Source organism: Misgurnus anguillicaudatus, chromosome 21 (assembly GCF_027580225.2).
Source record: "Misgurnus anguillicaudatus chromosome 21, ASM2758022v2, whole genome shotgun sequence".
In the NCBI taxonomy this organism is placed as follows: Eukaryota; Metazoa; Chordata; class Actinopteri; order Cypriniformes; family Cobitidae; genus Misgurnus; species Misgurnus anguillicaudatus.
The window spans coordinates 8,384,249-8,402,500 of NC_073357.2; the positions used below are offsets into that span (position 1 = coordinate 8,384,249).

The 18,252-nt window shown below is 46.4% G+C and overlaps 7 non-coding genes and 6 pseudogenes across 7 annotated transcripts; all 13 read left to right on the forward strand.

Moving 5' to 3' along the window:
- Window positions 1-15,043: 15,043 nt before the first annotated feature.
- Window positions 15,044-15,162, forward strand: LOC129415566 (5S ribosomal RNA; annotated as a pseudogene).
- Window positions 15,163-15,299: 137 nt separating this feature from the next.
- LOC141354290 (5S ribosomal RNA) lies at window positions 15,300-15,418 on the forward strand (annotated as a pseudogene).
- Window positions 15,419-15,559: 141 nt separating this feature from the next.
- Window positions 15,560-15,678, forward strand: LOC129416242 (5S ribosomal RNA; annotated as a pseudogene).
- Window positions 15,679-15,811: 133 nt separating this feature from the next.
- On the forward strand, window positions 15,812-15,930 carry LOC129413737 (5S ribosomal RNA). Its single transcript, XR_008634074.2, has one exon. It is a non-coding gene; the product is annotated as a 5S ribosomal RNA (ribosomal RNA).
- A 141-nt stretch (window positions 15,931-16,071) lies between these two features.
- On the forward strand, window positions 16,072-16,190 carry LOC129416769 (5S ribosomal RNA; annotated as a pseudogene).
- A 129-nt stretch (window positions 16,191-16,319) lies between these two features.
- Window positions 16,320-16,438, forward strand: LOC129415800 (5S ribosomal RNA; annotated as a pseudogene).
- Window positions 16,439-16,579: 141 nt separating this feature from the next.
- On the forward strand, window positions 16,580-16,698 carry LOC129413686 (5S ribosomal RNA). Its single transcript, XR_008634057.2, has one exon. It is a non-coding gene; the product is annotated as a 5S ribosomal RNA (ribosomal RNA).
- A 141-nt stretch (window positions 16,699-16,839) lies between these two features.
- LOC129413631 (5S ribosomal RNA) lies at window positions 16,840-16,958 on the forward strand. Its single transcript, XR_008634029.2, has one exon. It is a non-coding gene; the product is annotated as a 5S ribosomal RNA (ribosomal RNA).
- Window positions 16,959-17,099: 141 nt separating this feature from the next.
- LOC129413581 (5S ribosomal RNA) lies at window positions 17,100-17,218 on the forward strand. The gene has a single exon (XR_008633993.2). It is a non-coding gene; the product is annotated as a 5S ribosomal RNA (ribosomal RNA).
- Window positions 17,219-17,359: 141 nt separating this feature from the next.
- LOC129416929 (5S ribosomal RNA) lies at window positions 17,360-17,478 on the forward strand. The gene has a single exon (XR_012363607.1). It is a non-coding gene; the product is annotated as a 5S ribosomal RNA (ribosomal RNA).
- Window positions 17,479-17,619: 141 nt separating this feature from the next.
- Window positions 17,620-17,738, forward strand: LOC129416236 (5S ribosomal RNA). The gene has a single exon (XR_008635218.2). It is a non-coding gene; the product is annotated as a 5S ribosomal RNA (ribosomal RNA).
- Window positions 17,739-17,879: 141 nt separating this feature from the next.
- LOC129415794 (5S ribosomal RNA) lies at window positions 17,880-17,998 on the forward strand. Its single transcript, XR_008635003.2, has one exon. It is a non-coding gene; the product is annotated as a 5S ribosomal RNA (ribosomal RNA).
- Window positions 17,999-18,139: 141 nt separating this feature from the next.
- Window positions 18,140-18,252, forward strand: part of LOC129413526 (5S ribosomal RNA) — a 119-nt pseudogene continuing 6 nt past the window's right edge.

Here is an 18,252-nt window from a genome sequence, read left to right on the forward strand (position 1 = left end):
TTAGTGTACAAAGCGTCTTCACCAAATGTTATACTCACAGGCACCGTAAACGATAAATGTCACTGTCCTTTGCTTCCGATCCACACAACAGGCAAACATCAATCCTGCAAAGCAGGGCGTCTCTCCAGCGTTTACACAAACCACTTGCAGGAACGTCTTCGGGTTGTCCACTCACCATAGCGGGCAGGGGGTCGGCCTGGGTCTCCCGTTGGGAACGCCTTAGGGGTGAGTCGGGCTCAGCCTGTTCTGGGGCTGCTTCCGGTTCTCTCGGGACCTCCGCGGGTGGTGCTACCCCGGGCCTTCCTGGTACCACAGCCCACCCTACTGCCAAGGGGGCCGCCGGCACGGGCTCCAGAGGAGCTACTTCCACGGTCTCAGGGTAATTCGGGCATGGGCGGATCATGTTCCTATGCACCACACGGTCAGGGCCAGGCTTTCCTTCAGGCCGGATGGTGTATACCGGCTGTCCTGGCCTCTGTTGTCTACAGACGACATATGGGGTGGTCTCCCAGCGATCGCTCAGTTTCCCTTTTCCTTGCCGCCGATTATCTCTTACCAGTACCCTCTCACCTGGCAGCAGGGGGGCATCTCTGGCAGTCCGATCATATAGCCGCTTACTTCTTTCTCCTGTCACCTGTATCCTCTTTGATACCTGCTCGTAGGCGAAATGCAAGCGCTGGTGATGGCGTCCCACCCACTCTGTCACACTCCCTTCCTCTTGACCTCCTGCCACTCCCAGGACCAGGTCAGTGGGCATTCGTACGTGTCTGCCGAACATCAGGTACGTAGGGGCATACCCCGTCGTACTATGCACACTGTTGTTATAGGCTTGCAAGAGATTTGGCAAGGCACTCACCCAGCCGTCCTGTCGTCGTTGGTCCAAGGTTCCCAGTAGCCCCAACAGGGTCTGGTTAAACCTCTCACAGCCGCCGTTCCCCTGGGGATGATATGAAGTCGTGTGAGTTTTTGTACAACCGTACAGCTGGCAGAGCTCTCGGATCACCCTAGACTCGAAGTTAGCCCCTTGGTCGGAGTGCAGGAACTCTGGGCACCCAAACGTCTGAAACACAGTCCGCCATAGAGCCGTGGCGGTAGTAGTTGCAGTCTGGTCGAGAGTGGGGACGGCCCCAGCGTACTTCGTAAACAGGTCCGTGATCACCAAGATGTTCTGGTAGCGGTCTTTCGGTCGGCCCAGCTTCAAAAAGTCCATGGCCATGATGTGAAGGGGGGCTTTAGCATGGATGGGTACCATTGGTGCTCGGGCCTCCCGCTTGGACTTAAACAGCGTGCATCTCGGACCAGCTTGGATCAAGGCGTGCACCGATGCCTCCAGCCCAGGCCAGTAGAAGAAGCTGCGCAACAGGGACACGGTCCTGTCTTGTCCTTGATGGCCCAACTGGTCGTGGTATGCTGAAACTAATGCGGTCACCTGGTCCGCAGGTACCACAATCTGACGTACCTCTTCCCCCAGTTTCGGGTCACTAATCCTTCTGCACAGCACTCCTTCTTTCAATTCCAGCCTGTCCCACTGTCCCAATAGCCTTCTTCCAGTGTCTGTCTGTGCCAACCTCTCAGCTGGTATCGGCCGTCGGCCCTGTTCCAGCCACTCTCTTACCGGCCGCACATCCTGATCCTGGGCCTGCCTCTCCGCCCACCGACGGGGGTCCCAGCCCCAATTCTCCGGCACGACTTCCTGCCTGCTTCCCGGTGCCTCCACTGCTCCAATCATATAGCCCTCCTCTTGGCTATCTACTTCCGGGCCCGCATGTCCCCTGGGGCCTTCCGTTTCGTGCAGTCTTGAGAGAACATCCGCATTCGTGTGCTCCCGCCCTGGCCGATACTGCAGCTGGTACTCGAAGTTGGCAAGTTGGGCCACCCACCGCTGTTCCACAGCTCCCAGCTTCGCCGTCTGCAAATGCACCAAGGGGTTATTATCAGTGATGACCGTTACCTTGGCGCCCCAGAGGTAGTCCTTAAATTTTTCACTCAAGGCCCACTTTAATGCCAGCAGTTCTAATTTAAAGGAGCTGTAGTTTGCATCGTTCCTCTCGGCTGGATGGAGGCTTCGACTAGCGTAAGCGATGACTCTCTCCACTCCGTCCTGCCGTTGGGCCAACACTGCCCCCAGTCCAAGATTGCTGGCGTCTGTGTACAGAACAAAGGGTTTTGTGAAATCGGCATACGCTAAGATAGGAGCCTGCAACAATTCTTGTTTTAACGTCTGAAAAGCGGTCTCACAATGTGCATCCCAGTCTATTGTGGCCGTCCCACGGCCCCGGTTACGACCTGTGCCGACCAGTAACTGGTTAAGGGGCTTAGCAATTTTCGAGAAGTCCTTTATGAACCGTCTATAGTACCCCACAAACCCTAAGAAGGATCGCACTTGCCTCACCGTCTTCGGGGCGTTCCAGTCTTTCACTGCAGATACCTTCCCAGGGTCTACAGATATACCTGCTGCACTGACCACGTGGCCCAGGAAATGGACTTCTCGTCGCAGCAGATGGCATTTGTCTGGCTGCAGTTTCAGCCCATACCTTTCCATGGCCTGAAAGACTTCTTCCAGGTGCCGCAGGTGAGAATCGAAATCTGGGGAATAGACAATCACATCATCAAGGTAAACCAACACCGACTCCATTAACTGCCCTCCCAAGCACCGCTGCATCAGACGTTGGAAAGTGGCCGGAGCGTTACAAAGCCCGAAGGGCATCCGGTCCCATTCAAATAGTCCGAATGGGGTCGTGAAGGCGGTCTTCTCTCGGTCTGCTTCGGACACTTGGCCAGATCTAATGTGGAGTACCACGCCGACCGAGTGAGGCTGGCAAGGGAGTCCTCGATCCGTGGTAAAGGGAAAGCATCCTTCTTGGTCACAAGGTTCAGCTTACGGTAGTCCACGCAGGATCGCCAAGCTCCCGTCTTCTTCTGGACAAGTACAATGGGAGCCGCCCACGGGCTGCTACTTTCCCGGACAACCCCTCGCCTTAGCATGCCCTGCAGGAGCGTACGCACCTCAGTATACAAGTTGGCCGATACCTCTCCCGGCTTGGCCCTGCATCCCCGGTAGGTATGTGGTGCTCCACCACCTGTGTGCACCCGTAGTCTTCATCATGAGTTGCAAATACATGTTGCCATCTTTGAAGAAGCGCCTGTAATTTCTGCGTCTGCGTTCGTTCCAAGTCTTCCCCCTGTAGTGACTCACCCGCCAAGTGGTTCGCCACACCTCTCTCCGTGCCACCCAACGGGGCGTCTACTTGTGTCAGGGCCACCTCGATGACAGTGGGGCACACCTGACGGAAACTGACGTCCCTCTCTTCTCTCACTTGGTGGGGTGCAATCGTGGTCAACCTGGCTAGCCGTTGGTGTCGATGCAGATGCACTGCGTATGGATGTTCATTCCGGATCCTCACAGGGACCCTCCCCCGCCGGACCGCCGCTAGGCATTGTGCTACTTCCACTTGTGGACAATCCACATGGGACTCAACTAGCACCCATTCTTCTGGCCAGCTCCTCGAGGCGGTACTCTCGCCCATACGACGGCCTCACTCGCCGCAGGGACAGACAAGGCAAAACGACACATTACTCTTCCTACCTCTTCCCGGTCTCTGCGGACCTGGGTCATTTGCACCCTTCGACAGTCGGCCACCACACGCTCCCACTTGGGCCTCTCGGCAGGCGGTATCTTTGGTCCAGGGGGACCACCACTCCGTGGACCTCTAGGTCCGTCAGTCGATAGCCAATATAGGGAATGTTGAGGCCATTTGCGCCCTTCAACGTGAGCCAGGGGGCCTCCGCTCCTTGGGCCCCTTGCTTCCCAAACACTTCTTCAGAGAGACCTTTCGCGAACAGCGTCACTTGGGAGCCCATGTCCACCAGGCACTGAATCTCCTTACCACACACTCTCACCTTCGCCACTGGGCTATGCCCAATCATCTGGCTCCTAGAGCCATTTCCTCTTCCGGGGTCTTCTCGAGGGGTCCCGGCCACATGACCCACTGTGGCCGGTCGACCTAAAAACCCCTTCTGACGCCCTATGGGGCCCACACTGGCGGCGATAATGGCCTGGCTCTCCACAGCGGTTGCAGATGGGTCGCCCTTGCTTGTCCCATTCGAAACGGGGCTGGTTGAAACGGCTCGGTCGCCGGGGCGGCTCTCGGCCACCCTCAGAGTACACTCTGTCTCGGGGCGCCGGCCGTGGCTCCTCCCGCGCTCGTCCTTGGCGCAATTCTCCCAGGAGAGTTTTAGACAGCTCGGACATTTACTCACGGACGTCTTTCAAAAGTTCGGCCTTCATTGCTTGCTTCCAGTCGGGACCCTCGGGTCGCGCTGGCGTCGCTTCACTGACAGCCGCACACACTGGGGGCTCACCAACTTCAACCTCATCACCTTCCAGAGCTAATGCCTCCTTCTTCAAGTCTTCAAACGTGAGGCCCGGGTCTCTCCTAAACTGGACTCTCAGACTCTGCCTCACTGGGCCTTCTTTCAGCCCCAAAAGAAACTGGTCACGTAGTAGGGTCTCTCCGTCCCCCAACCCGTGGTCGCGGCGGGTCTGCAATCGGGTGAACTGTTCTCTCAGCCCCAAGGCAAAAGCTCTAACTGGTTGGCGGGGGCCCTGTTTACAATTAAAGAATTGGGAGCGAAGGACGGCTACGGGGGTGTGGTCACCATACTGTTCAGTGAGGAACTGGAATACGGTTTGGGCGGTGGCTCTAACGGCTTCGGGGGCGGCGTGCACCTCTCGTCGCGCTTCTCCATCCAGGGAGTTTAACACAAATTGGAGCCGCTGGGCTGCAGTAAGGCCCTGTAGGTCGGCAAGGTACTCTAATTGGGCCTTACATTCGGACAATCGTACCCCTGATTCTGTCCCCCCATATTTTTGAATCCAGGGGCTCCCCATAAAAACGGGCATGGCACGGGGTTGGGCTGCGGGCCCCGCATTGTCGGTCATTGGGCGACCTTGGTTACTCAACTTGAGGTGGAAACCCTGCCGACTGCGCCAATATCTGTCACGCCCAAGGGGCTGGCTGCTAATAGGCTAAGCCACGCCCCTTTTTAACTTCCACCTCGAGGAGGTCCCCAAAGCCAACCCAATGACCAGACAACAACGAGAGCAGGTAAATATTAAAACAATCTTTATTTATTAAATATTTAAAAGGGTGGGGAAATGGGGAAAGGATAATTAAAACTAAATAGTCTCTGACTCCTCCCTCCAGGGAAACTGCTGCCACGGGCAGGCAGGGACAAGGGGCAACGGGGGTGCAGACCATCGTACACCGGGGGAAAGGAACGTCAGGCTCCAACGCCTGGTCCCTGCTATCCGTGGCGCCCTCCTTCTTCCTTCCTGGAGGCAGAGTAAATATCAATAGGACTGTTGAATGGACTTTTCGCTGTTTGCGTACCTTTCTCTGTTCAGCAGGGGGTCTTCGCCCCACGTGCCATCACGTTTCTCTGTCGTATGTTCACTCTCTTTCTCTCTCTCTCTCCACAGACAGCAGCTGGGACACAAGACACAGTTAGTTCAACTTGGCTTCCTCACCTCCTCGCTGGTTACAGCCTACGGTAAGTATGGGGTTCACACTGTTCGTTTCTCTGTTGTTCACTCTCTTTCTCTCTCTCTCTCTCCACAGACAGCAGCTGGGACTCAAGACACAGTTAGTTCAACTTGGCTTTCTCACCTCTTCGCTGGTTACAGCCTACGGTAAGTATGAGGTTCACACTGTTCGTTTCTCTGGTATTCACTCTCTTTCTCTCTCTCTCCACAGACAGCAGCTGGGACACAAGACACAGTTAGTTCAACTTGGCTTTCTCACCTCTTCGCTGGTTACAGCCTACGGTAAGTATGAGGTTCACACTGTTCGTTTCTCTGTTGTTCACTATCTTTCCCTCTTTCTCTCCAGACAGCAGCTGGGACACAAGACACAGTTAGTTCAACTTGGCTTCCTCACCTCCTCGCTGGTTATAGCCTACGGTAAGTATGGGGTTCACACTGTTCGTTTCTCTGTTGTTCACTCTCTTTCTCTCTTTCTCTCCAGACAGCAGCTGGGACACAAGACACAGTTAGTTCCACTTGGCTTCCTCACCTCTTCGCTGGTTACAGCCTATGGTAAGTATGAGGTTCACACTGTTCGTCTCTCTGGTATTCACTCTCTTTCTCTCTCTCTCCACAGACAGCAGCTAAGTGCGGTGCTCTCCTGTTTCGGTAAATCATAGATTTGGGGGTTATTTAAGTTGAAGAAGGTAAGTACGGCGGACTTACTAATCGTGGTTTCCTCTCAATAGGTTAGATCAACAGGTAGGGGTCTGGCGACGTAGGGGACGAACCCTCACGACGAGCTCGTTGGTCACAGGGGGGTGGACACGTCACGTCGTCTCACCAGGCCAAGCGCTGCCCTTCTCTGTCTGCCGTCTCGGCGATCGTATCCCGAGCAGGGGCGCCCCTTTGTAGAGACCCGGGACGGCGGAGTGCCTACACCTCACTCTCTGCAACAGTAAATATTGGGTAGATCAACGCATCAACAATAATGACCTTTAATTGTACTCACACATCCACCGATCATTCAGTCCTTCACCGCCGTTTCTCCAGAAATACCCCAACGTCTGGACAGGAAATCGTTTCCGTAGCACCGCTTCGCTATGTAGACCTAAAGCGTGTTCACAGCATAAATTCTGATATTCTCTGCTAAGACCGACAACCTCTTCGTCTTCCTTTGACAAAGTGTACGAAGGCGGGGGTTTGTCTGACAAGACACACAGCAATACACAGCAGTACACAGCAGTACACAGCACCACGTCAAAAGTGTAAGTTTCCACGACACAAAGACTCACCCACCACGCTCAAGTGTACATAAAGGACGCCCGTCTCTTTACACTTTGCCCAGGTCCGATGGTTGATGGGAATATTCGGTCTAGCTGATGGTCTTGTCGCTGTGTTTAGCTTCCGTCGGATGTTTCCTCGGCTCACCTACCACGCTATCTCAGGGGTAGGGCCGCCCTCCTTCTCCTGGAGGTATCCACTGAAAATACAGGTTAGTGTACAAAGCGTCTTCACCAAATGTTATACTCACAGGCACCGTAAACGATAAATGTCACTGTCCTTTGCTTCCGATCCACACAACAGGCAAACATCAATCCTGCAAAGCAGGGCGTCTCTCCAGCGTTTACGCAAACCACTTGCAGGTCTGTACTCACATATACTCCGTTTTCTTCTTACGTTATGGCTGTGCTTATGATTTCATCCGTTCGTTTTCCAACCTTTGAGGTTCACAACATCTCTCCAACTACACTGCTTCAGTCTGGGAAAGAGAGCCGGACCGCTACCAGCAACGCATCCGATGAGTACACACAACACTGCAGTACAACGTCAACAACCCGCCTGCAACTGTGATTTAAACTGTTCTTTTTATACTGGCCTGCCCGGCGTGTCCTCCAATCCTCGCCGCTCCCGTTAACTAGGCACAGCTGCGTCTAATTCCGCCGATTTCCCTCTCGCGGCGCTACCGGAAGTTCCGGTGTTTCTCCTTACTGGCCCGGGTGGGAAACACTTCCGGGCGGAACCAAACTTCCTTAACTTTGGTTCCGCCCCTAAAGATCGTCACCTTGTGACACAAGCAGTTTTGAGAATTTCAATTCTGATCTGAGAATTGTACCAAAGCGACTGAGAAAAACTGTAAAAACATGACTAAGCCATTTGACTATCTTGTTCATAAACAATGGTCTCAGGACTTTACATTTTGATGACACTGACACTTTCATTGCCATGAATACTTTGCAGGTTATCAACTAGGTTTTGCAGTTTGTACTAATTGTTCTGAGAACTGCATTAACTGCTGTGCAAATGCAAACAGTGATGTGAGAAATGCACCAAAGCGACCGAGAAAAACTGTAATGGTAAAAGCTAATGGTTCCTATTGGTATTTTACAGTTTTTCTCAATTGCTTTGGCTCATTTCTTGAAACAGAAAATACATTTTCAAAACTCTAAGATCATTTGGCAAAACAGTCTTACAGTTCAGCACAACACTATAGCTCACTTGCAAAAGCTCATACCTCTCCCAAAACAGTTCACTCATGTGTCAAAACTAAATTTCCTTCTCATTTGAACAGTCAGTGCCTCCAAAATGCTTCGTCCCTTTGGCCTTGTGTAAGCACTGCAAGTCAAAATGTTAAGATGTTTTGTCACTATGGCAGAGGACCATTGAAATATCCCTCATGTCCACCTTTCAGTCTTAGACCAGTCCTTCATTGACAATGGTTACTGTACTGTTTTTGTCTAGCTAACAAAATACAATTGTGTATAAAACTGAAAAAAAAAAGAAATAGGATTTTAGGGTAAGAGTAGCCTCCAAGGTTTGACATCACACTCATACTGCCAAGTTTGTAACCATTATCATTCACACACATAAAGTAACTTCCATACATTAGAGTAAAAAGAAAATGTATACAGCATAATATACTGTAATATAAACACACAAACAAAAAAACAATGAAACTTATATGCAGCCTACTAGGCTGTAAATAAAGCTGGAGTTTCACAACTAACAGTTCTTCACTGGTCGCTGTCCTCACCCTCCCTCTCCCGGCCACGGTCCTCACCCTCCAGGCCATCCACGCGCTGCTGTCTGTCTGGCCATAGATTTACATCCACATCACATCCACATTGGAAATCACCAATCACTGTTCATGTCAATCTTACATCAGTTTAATGAAACAGTAATATATATTTTAAAAGGGACTCGCGTGGACTTGGGAATAAGTCCGATTCCAAATGTATTCGAGACCGAGTCAAAATGCTCACGAGTCCATGACAAGACCAATGCCATTAAAATATGGTCTTGAGACCGAGTCCAAGACCGAGTCCAAGTCTCGAGTACTACAACACTGCGCTTGGAAACGCAAGGCGCGGCACACTACCTTTTTTTTAAAAAAGAACAGTGCGACGCAGCTTTTTATATTGCTAGGCAACCACCAAGTCAGCTGTCTTGTCAATCAAATATTGAAGCGTGAGCGCTCTTTTGCTGTTAACTGTCGTGTTAGCAGAAACTTTAAAAAGAGGGCGCTTGCTCTGACCTTGTTTGAGTGTGAAAGGTGCACAAACACGCAGGAGAGAGTGAGGCTGTATTCACACCTGCCTTGTTTGGTTCGATTGAATCGAACTCAAGTTCGTTTCCCCCCTTGGTGCGGACCTTTTGAGCGGGTGTGAATACAGCAATCGAACTCTGGTGCGAACCAAACAACCGCACCGAGACCCAGCTGAAGAGGTGGTCTCGGTCCGGTTCCAAACAAACTCTGGTACGGTTTGTTTAAGGTATGAACATGTACCGACCTCGATTCGCACTAAATGCATTATATTATTGTTATTCTGCTAGTGGGAGACGTGCTATCAAGCAGTTTATCTCGTGCATATACTGTACGGCAATGAATTTGAATACCTTTATTGCAGCGTTTCCCAACCCTGGTCCTCGGGCACCCCCTCCCAGAAAGTTTTAGATGTCTCCTTATTTAAAACACCTGATTCGACTCATCAGCCTCCTTCCAAAATGGTAAAGACGTGTCCCTAACAAGCTGATGAGTTAAATCAGGTGTGTTTAATAAGGAGACATCTAAAACTTTCTGGGAGGGGGTGCCCGAGGACCAGGGTTGGGAAACACTGGTTTATTGAAATAATAAACATTTTATTTCTTTGCTTAACTTAGGTGAGTTTGTCCATGTTTTATATTGTTGTAGTTTTATATTCATAAAAAAATGCAAGCCAATGATTTGTTTTGAAAAATCTAAGGATCTTAAAATTTATTTATGTTATAAGGCGGGTACAATGTTTTCCGTCTATTCGTTTTGTTTAATATACGTAATTTTACTAATTGTTGTTCTGTTTTAATAAAAATAAAAATTAACACATACTAAGCATTCCTAGTAATGGAAAATTATGAGACGCGCTATCAAGCAGTTTATGTCGTGCATATACTGTACGGCAATGATTTTGAATACCTTTATTGTAATAGCAGAATATTATGCAATCGCGGAACAAAACGCAAAATCAAAAGAAATGTCTTGCCAACCTGCATTATTTATTTCATGGCAAAATAATAACAGTAATTTAAAATGTCTTATTATATTTTTTATAAAATTATCTAATATTCTTTGATACAGAGTTAGACAACTTGGAAAACATTTCTGGCTTTATTTTACTTCAATCTTTCTCCAGCACCTTGCACCCCATTACCAGCAACACCGCGCCCTACAAACAACAATCAATCAAAATCTTCTGTGCACATATTACTACATTTTTATTTTATTTTAAAGTTTTTAATTGTTATCTAGTATAATGAATTATTTTCATGAGGATTCATACGTGAAAGGTCTGTGTGAGCTGTGTGTCGCACCTGCTGTCTCACATAAATGACAAAAACTGGGTGAAGCAATGTCATAATGCATTTCAATTCACTGTTTTTTAGTCCTTATATTAAGTTGTTGGAAACTTGGGACACAAAAGAAAGGCATCTGTCCACTACCATCTCATCTCAGCGTTAGCAAACTTGTGCATGCTGTCAGCGCGTGAGGACCGATCCTTTTCTTTTTAGGCTTTGAACTTGAACGCTCCGGTCACATACACGCATAATAATAACACACAAAGTAAACACACATTATAGGGAAAATGTAGCTTTGTACTTGTGGCTATTGTGCATTACTGTAGGTAAGTAATTTTCAAACTTTTTAAAAAGCAACCGTAAAAAACCAAGATTACGCAATGCACCTCTCTCAGTGTTGGCGATAAGGATTGATTCATATGTCCTCATTAACTCTTTTCCCGCCATTGACGAGATATCTCGTCAATTAAGAGAAAACGCTTCCCCGCCAATGACGAGATTTTCCGTCTTTCCGCAATACTGCTATTATCCACTAGGTGGCGCACTTCCGCAACTTTTAAACCCGAAAGTATTGCCCTCTGACAAGCTGCTGTATGTCCGTGTCTGTTTTAAAGATCGCTCTGAATGGGATCTCTATGAAAAGTCCGTCACAAAAATGGAATTATCTCTGCTTTTTGCTCAAAATGTGGTGTTTTTGCAGAAACCTACCCATATTCAAATGCTGATTACAAAAGAACCACTGAAGGTAGGAAGAAACGTTTTTTTTGCTTGAAAGCAGAGGGTCTGTTCTTTCATTTGGTATATTGTATGTTTATATATTCAAAGAAGAACATTTTCTGGAAGGCATTCAACTTTGGTTAAAATCATGAAAAACGCTGGCGCTGGCTGGCAACTTTTAAAAAAAACGCTGGCGGTGAAAGAGTTAATATCAAACATTTATCAAATATTTATGCTGCTGAAGTGGTTAATTATTTTAATAACTTAACTTTAATAATTTTCCTTAAATCATCTTGGCAAACCACTGTATGACAGCTGTCTAGGTTCATCAAAAAAACAGTGTATCTGTATCTTTAGGTTGTATTTATTTTTCATATTTTCATTTTGTTTCTCTGTTCTTATTATATCACTGACTGTTTACTTAATTATTTAATTACTTGAGAATTTCTAATTTAATATTATACAAGCATTGGTATTGTAATTAGAGAGAAAAAAAATATATTTTTGCGCAAATTTCTGGGAATTACTGCCACAAAATTATCGTCATTTTGATCGCAAAAATCATAAAAATAAATCGCGAAATGCTGTGGAGGGACTGAAATAATTGTGTTTGAACAATCTGAATAGCTATTTGTATGAATAATGAAAGCCGCGTACACAGCGCATCTCTCTATCTGTACGGCGCAAAAGCCTAATAACTTTATACCTGACACATCTTCTGCACAGTGCAACTGTCAGAACATGCTGTATATGCTTTCTTTGCAAAATATATATAATATATAATAATATAATATCGTTTAGATGACATTAAATTGTGTGCTTCTCAATATAGTGTCGGCATTTTGGTGTACCTGCTGATAACACCAAATCAGTACCAGAACAAATATTGCATTATGAATTATCTCCATTATTTTGCTCTTCCTGCTTTCCCCCACCTGATAATTTCTGTCCAATGAATGAATGACCTTAATACACGTGTGGTTTTGTTTACAATTTTTGGTTCACTTGCAAAAAGGGCAGTGTGAATGCGAACCGCACCAAAAAATAAAAAAATAAAAAACATTTGGTCCGGACCAAAGCAAGTGAACTAGCGGACTTTCCTGGTGTGAATACACCCTCGAGAGAGTGGAGTCCGGTTCTTCAAGGCAACTGTAAACTTCCCTCACCACAACGTAAGGCCCGCCTCTTCCCTCATTCGATTGGACAATGGAAAGATGTGAATGACGTTGGGCGCTTCTCCGCTCTCAGCGCTTTGCTCTCAGCGCTTCATCAAAAGCGTGTGCTGCGGCTGGCGGCCAAAAACACAAGACGCTCTGTGCGCACAAACAGCGCACAAACACTCCCTGCCCATAGAATATCATTCAAAAAAGGCGCATGCAACTGCCATAAATGCTTTTGGTGTGATTAACCCACGAATAGGTATCTCAAGAGACGGGAAGTAAACCTAACATTGAATTCGGACATGCCTTGATGCCTTTGCCAGCTTTACGAATGTCTTTCATTGTAGATTTAAAAACGACATTGCTGGAGTTGAAGTTTGGACTTTTCAGGATATCAAACTTTTTAAAATATCTGGCAGTGCCAGTCCTGATGGCCATATAGCTGGCTATTGAATAAGACCATTCGTACTTTGCACAGATGCATAAAATGATCGTAATACCTTAATAAGATCCTCTGCTTCATACTTGTCTGTCTCCATTTTTTCTCTTTTAGCCAGTCTTTGAGAAGTTTTATTGCCCATTCTGTATTTTTTGTGTGTGTTGGCTTTGTAGCTGTCATGCTATATTTTGTCAAGTTTAGTCTCAGTATGCTCTCTGTGTCTTGTCGTTGTTTGTTCTTTGTAGTTCAATTTTCGTTTTTTCGTCCTTATTGGGGAGCCATTTGAATCGTCCAAATCTATCCACTGTTCAAACGTTTTGTTTTACCGTACATGTTAAAATTAATGTCGAAAATTTCCATTGTTAATTGTGGTTGTCCAGTGTTTGTCACAAGATGGCGCCAAACAGTAATCTTTGTTGGCGCGAAGGAATTTTAAACATACAAGTAGTACCGGCTATGCGTTATTACTTTGGAGCGGTTATTATTTGAAAAGAACGAACCTGCAAATGTTTCAACTGACCACTCAGAATCAAGCATTCCAGAGATCCGTGTAATAATCAGATTCAATGGATTGTGCTAAGCTATGCCAAAAGTGCTAGTGCCAGACCCGGAGATCAGCCGAATCGATTCTAAAACGGTAAGAATCAAATGTTTAACTCTAGGGGAGCTGGAAAATGAGCATATTTTCACAAAAGTGGAGTGTCCCTTTAAGAGATCCTGTAGCTGCCTGCCATTGCCCAAGTGGAAGGGATTCCACTTAACACTTCAGCTTATACTTTTATACTGTTTTTAATACTACATACACATTTCCTGTAATTTCTGGTTGTATTCTAATAAAGAGACTGAGAAAAAAATTATATATATTCACTATACAATTGCAAAAACAACACATAATGGTAGCATGGTGGCCTGAGACTTTTGACAGTACTGTACACCAGACAGCCTTGTTGAGCAGAAATCAACAATGATGTTATCATAACCCTACAATGTTTTGTTATATAGGAACAAAATAAAATAGTCTTACTTGTGATATTGTCTGACTATCCAGGGCCCAGGTCAGGAAACAGACAGAGCGGCTTACCCATCAGTCTGTTAGCTGCCTTGACATGTCAAGATCACATATATCCCAGCACATAGAGCCTTTTTTACCTGAGTACCAACAGATCTCGACTGTGTCTGTTCCTCGAACAAATAAATACAGAGCACCGTTTACCTCGTCTCGCACAAATCTTATTAACATAAAATTAGAACACAATACATTAACAGATGAAACTCAAATGTTAAAATTGGGCCTTCTTAACATTAGATCTCTTCCCAATAAAGAACCTATTATCAATGAAATAATTACCGACCAAAACTTAGATGCACTCTGTTTAACAGAAACCTGGCTTAAAGCAGACGATTACATCAGTTTAAACGAATCCACCCCACAAGACTATTACTATAAACACGTTCCTCGTCTAAAAGGGAGAGGGGGTGGTGTAGCTACAATATACAACAAAATATTCAAAGTAAACCATAAATCCGAACTAAAATGTTATTCATTTGAAATAATACTGTTAAATATGGAAATAACTGATCATAACAACAAACATGGATTTTACATATGTTTTTATATTGTAAAGGATTGAAGGAATTTTTAAAGAAATGTAAGTGGGTGGTTAAAGACCTGACAGAGCAGTGGGACGAAAATGGAATGGAATGGAATAGAGTGGTAATGTTTGGATGGGAAGAGAAGTGTGATAACAAAACGTTTATAAACCTATGGCTATTGCTAATGAAAAACGCAATCTGGGAAAGAAGAACTGTGGCTGAAAGGGAAAAAATTGTTTTAGATGTTTGGACTGTTATGAAAAGAAAAACAGAGTTGTATATAAAAAGACTATATGTGTATTTTAAATCTGAAAATATGTTGCAAAGCTTTTATTGTGTTTTTACGCCACAGGTCTATTGTGTTTTAAAAACTCTCAAATGGAAACTGCCAGAGAGTGAAGGGGATGTTTGATTTGTTTGTTTGTTTTAAGCTTGTGATTTTAATACTGATGTAAATGTTATGTGGAAAAATGTATGCATTAAAAATGTAAATGTTTGATTTTCTAATAATAATTTAAAAAAAAATAAAAATAAAAAAGCACGCCCGCTCTCGTCTGATCTCGGAAGCCAAGCAGGGTCGGGCCTGGTTAGTACTTGGGTGGGAGACCGCCTGGGAATACCAGGTGCTGTAAGCATTTAATTCTTTATTTAATTAATTATTTAATTATTTATTCATATAATTTTTTTTAAGAAAAGGCATCCTTTCTGTAAGCGTTCGCCGATGGCATGGCGTTGCCACATTAGTCTTGAAGTGGCTCTCGAATCGAGTCAGCGCTCGCTTATGGCCACACCACCCTGAGCAGGCCCGCACTCGTCTGATCTCGGAAGCCAAGCAGGGTCGGGCCTGGTTAGTACTTGGATGGGAGCCCGCCTGGGAATACCAGGTGCTGTAAGCATTTAATTCTTTATTTAATTATTTAATTATTTATTCATATAATTTTTTGCCAGAAATGCATCCTTTCTGTAAACGTTCGCCGATGGCATGGCGTTGCCACATTAGTCTTGAAGTGGCTCTCGAATCGAGTCAGCGCTCGCTTACGGCCACACCACCCTGAGCCCGCCCGCTCTCGTCTGATCTCGGAAGCCAAGCAGTGTCGGGCCTGGTTAGTACTTGGATGGGAGGCCGCCTGGGAATACCAGGTGCTGAAAGCATTTAATTCTTTATTTAATTAATTATTTAATTATTTATTCATATAATTTTTTTCCAGAAATGCATCCTTTCTGTAAGCGTTCGCCGATGGCATGGCGTTGCCACATTAGTTTTGAAGTGGCTCTCGAATCGAGTCAGCGCTCGCTTACGGCCACACCACCCTGAGCACGCCCGCTCTCGTCTGATCTCGGCAGCCAAGCAGGGTCGGGCCTGGTCAGTACTTGGATAGGAGACCGCCTGGGAATACCAGGTGCTGGAAGCATTTAATTCTTTATTTAATTAATTGTTTATTCATAAAAATTTTTTCCAGAAATGCATCCTTTCTGTAAGCGTTCGCTGATGGCATGGCGTTGCCACATTAGTCTTGAAGTGGCTCTCGAATCTAGTCGGTGCTCGCTTACGGCCACACCACCCTGAGCGCGCCCGCTCTCGTCTGATCTCGGAAGCCAAGCAGGGTCTGGCCTGGTTAGTACTTGGATGGGAGACCGCCTGGGAATACCAGGTGCTGTAAGCATTTAATTCTTTATTGAATTAATTATTTAATTATTTATTCATATAATTTTTTTCCAGAAATGCATCCTTTCTGTAAGCGTTCGCCGATGGCATGGCGTTGCCACATTAGTCTTGAAGTGGCTCTCGAATCGAGTCAGCGGTTGTTTACGGCCACACCACACTGAGCACGCCCGCTCTCGTCTGATCTCGGAAGCCAAGCAGGGTCGGGCCTGGCTAGTACTTGGATGGGAGACCGCCTGGGAATACCAGGTGCTGTAAGCATTTAAATAATTATGTTATTATTTATTCATATAATTTTTTTCCAGAAATGCATCCTTTCTGTAAGCGTTCGCCGATGGCATGGCGTTGCCACATTAGTCTTGAAGTGGCTCTCGAATCGAATCAGCGCTCACTTACGGCCACACCACCCTGAGCACGCCCGCTCTCGTCTGATCTCGGAAGCCAAGCAGGGTCGGGCCTGGTTAGTACTTGGATGGCAGACCGCCTGGGAATACCAGGTGCTGTAAGCATTTAATTCTTTATTTAATTAATTATTTAATTATTTATTCATATAATTTTTTTCCAGAAATGCATCCTTTCTGTAAGCGTTCGCCGATGGCATGGCGTTGCCACATTAGTCTTGAAGTGGCTCTCGAATCGAGTCAGCGCTCGCTTACGGCCACACCACCCTGAGCACGTCCGCTCTCGTCTGATCTCGGAAGCCAAGCAGGGTCGGGCCTGGCTAGTACTTGGATGGGAGACCGCCTGGGAATACCAGGTGCTGTAAGCATTTAATTCTTTATTTAATTAATTATTTAATTATTTATTCATATAATTTTTTTCCAGAAATGCATCCTTTCTGTAAGCGTTCGCCGATGGCATGGCGTTGCCACATTAGTCTTGAAGTGGCTCTCGAATCGAATCAGCGCTCGCTTACGGCCACACCACCCTGAGCACGCACGCTCTCGTCTGATCTCGGAAGCCAAGCAGGGTCGGGCCTGGTTAGTACTTGGATGGGAGACCGCCTGGGAATACCAGGTGCTGTAAGCATTTAATTCTTTATTGAATTAATTATTTAATTATTTATTCATATAATTTTTTTCCAGAAATGCATCCTTTCTGTAAGCGTTCGCCGATGGCATGGCGTTGCCACATTAGTCTTGAAGTGGCTCTCGAATTGAGTCAGCGCTCGCTTACGGCCACACCACCCTGAGCACGCCCGCTCTCGTCTGATCTCGGAAGCCAAGCAGGGTCGGGCCTGGTTAGTACTTGGATGGGAGACCTCCTGGGAATACCAGGTGCTGTAAGCATTTAATTCTTTATTTAATTAATAATTTAATTACTTATTCATATAATTTTTTTCCAGAAATGCATCCTTTCTGTAAGCGTTCGCCGATGGCATGGCGTTGCCACATTTTTCTTGAAGTGGCTCTCGAATCGAGTCAGCGCTCGCTTACGGCCACACCACCCTGAGCACGCCCGTTCTCGTCTGATCTCGGAAGCCAAGCAGGGTCGGGCCTGGTTAGTACTTGGATGGGAGACCTCCTGTGAATACCAGGTGCTGTAAGCATTTAATTCTTTATTTAATTAATTATTTAATTACTTATTCATATAATTTTTTTCCAGAAATGCATCCTTTCTGTAAGCGTTCGCCGATGGCATGGCGTTGCCACATTAGTCTTGAAGTGGCTCTCGAATCGAGTCAGCGCTTGCTTACGGCCACACCACCCTGAGCACGCCCGCTCTCGTCTGATCTCGGAAGCCAAGCAGGGTCGGGCCTGGTTAGTACTTTGATGGGAGACCGCCTTGGAATACCAGGTGCTGTAAGCATTTAATTCTTTATTTAATTAATTATTTAATTATTTATTCATATAATTTTTTTCCAGAAATGCATCCTTTCTGTAAGCGTTCGCCGATGGCATGGCGTTGCCACATTAGTCTTGAAGTGGCTCTCGAATCGAGTCAGCGCTTGCTTACGGCCACACCACCCTGAGCACGCCCGCTCTCGTCTGATCTCGGAAGCCAAGCAGGGTCGGGCCTGGTTAGTACTTTGATGGGAGACCGCCTGGGAATACCAGGTGCTGTAAGCATTTAATTCTTTATTTAATTAATTATTTAATTATTTATTCATATAATTTTTTTCCAGAAATGCATCCTTTCTGTAAGCGTTCGCCGATGGCATGGCGTTGCCACATTAGTCTTGAAGTGGCTCTCGAGTCGAGTCAACCCTCGCTTATGGCCAGACCACCCTGAGCATGCCCGCTCTCGTCTGATCTCGGAAGCCAAGCAGGGTCGGGCCTGGTTAGTACTTGGATGGGAGATCGCCTGGGAATACCAGGTGCTG